The sequence below is a fragment of the Pteropus vampyrus genome, unplaced genomic scaffold (genome assembly GCF_000151845.1).
Source record: "Pteropus vampyrus isolate Shadow unplaced genomic scaffold, Pvam_2.0 Scaffold1335, whole genome shotgun sequence".
In the NCBI taxonomy this organism is placed as follows: Eukaryota; Metazoa; Chordata; class Mammalia; order Chiroptera; family Pteropodidae; genus Pteropus; species Pteropus vampyrus.
The window spans coordinates 4,518-5,850 of NW_011890116.1; the positions used below are offsets into that span (position 1 = coordinate 4,518).

At 62.1% G+C, this 1,333-nt stretch overlaps 1 long non-coding RNA gene across 1 annotated transcript in view; it reads left to right on the forward strand.

Annotated features, from left to right (window-relative positions):
* The first annotated feature begins 403 nt into the window (after positions 1 to 403).
* The window catches only part of LOC105310175, a 4,913-nt gene continuing 3,983 nt past the window's right edge, over positions 404 to 1,333 (forward strand). The window contains exon 1 of the long non-coding RNA XR_897466.2: positions 404 to 841. This is a non-coding gene — a long non-coding RNA (uncharacterized LOC105310175). The remainder of the gene's footprint in view (positions 842 to 1,333) is intronic.

Genomic DNA, 1,333 nt, shown 5'->3' on the forward strand with positions numbered 1-1,333 from the left:
GAAAGCCCTGGGTAACCCAGGCAACGGACAGCTTAAGCTTAAGCGACTCTGCTTCTCCTGTCTTGCGCCTTAATTCCTGCCCCTGTGCTTTAAATTCGCATATAAAGAGCCCCTAAGCGCCCCGCTGGGCCCCTGATAAAGGCAAAGCCCAGGGTCCATGCATCCCCCTCCCTCTATACCTGCGACCTCGCTGTGTGGCACACCCGTTGTGTGGCCCTCGGGGCATGCCGTTGACCCTCCAGGACCCTCCGTAATAAATCTTGTTCTTCAGAGTTCCCTGATGGTTTTCACTGAGGCACATCCCACAGTCATAACCCACGAAGGCCAGTGCGACCACAACGCTGGCCCCAGTGGTGGCGGCGGAACGGCTGGGGGCCCAGGCGAGTGTCTCAGGCATTCCTAGCCAGTAGCATCATTCGATGGCTGAGACCCAGACGACACCCTGGCTCCCCCAGGCTCCCCACTAGTGCGCCCTCCCAGCCTCGGGCTCCTGTCCAGTCCCCCCTTCCCATCCTGCATCTCTCTCCCCATCTCCCTCTCTTCGTGACTCTCTCTCTCCATCATCCTCCCTCTGACGGTCCTCCCTGCATCACTCTGTTGGAGGCAAAGGCCCCCGTGGTCCCAGGGGATGTGGAGGAAACCAGCAGACCCTGACCCTTCTCCTCCCCGCCCACAGCAGTCAGACAGCCCGACTTGCCCCTTCTGCCGCACCGAGATCAAGGGCCGAGAGGTCGTGAGTATCCACCAATTCCAAGAGAGGCCAGCGGAAGAAGCCAGGGCCACTCCTGAGGCCCTGGAGTACAGCAGTGACCAGGAAGTGGGAGAGGAGGAGCTGGGGCAGGTAAGCAGGGCCGGGCGGGAGCTGGAGCTAAAATTCCCAGGCCTGAAGGAGGAGGGTCTGGGGGCCTGGACTCCTGGGTCTGGAGGAGGAGGGTCTGGGGGCCTGGACTCCTGGGTCTGGAGGAGGAGGGTCTGGGGGCCTGGACTCCTGGGTCTGGAGGAGGAGGGTCTGGGGGCCTGGACTCCTGGGTCTGGGGGAGGAGGGGCTGGGGGCCTGGACTGCCAGGTCTGATGGAGGAGGGGGCTCATGGCAGGATTCTAGGTTCCTAGGGGCCAGGCCTTTTGCTTCCCCGAGGGTCTGGGGCTGTGGCCGTCTTCACTTGGGACCTTCCTGGGGGTCGGAACTCTGTCTCCTTCTCTATTATACCTCCAGCGTCTAGAACAGGGCTCGGGTGCCGGGATGCCAGGCAGGAAGATGTAGTTGAGAAGAAAATGACAGCTCCCAACCCCTCCCCACCCTCTGTCTTCCCCAGGTGACCCCTTTACCTCCCCC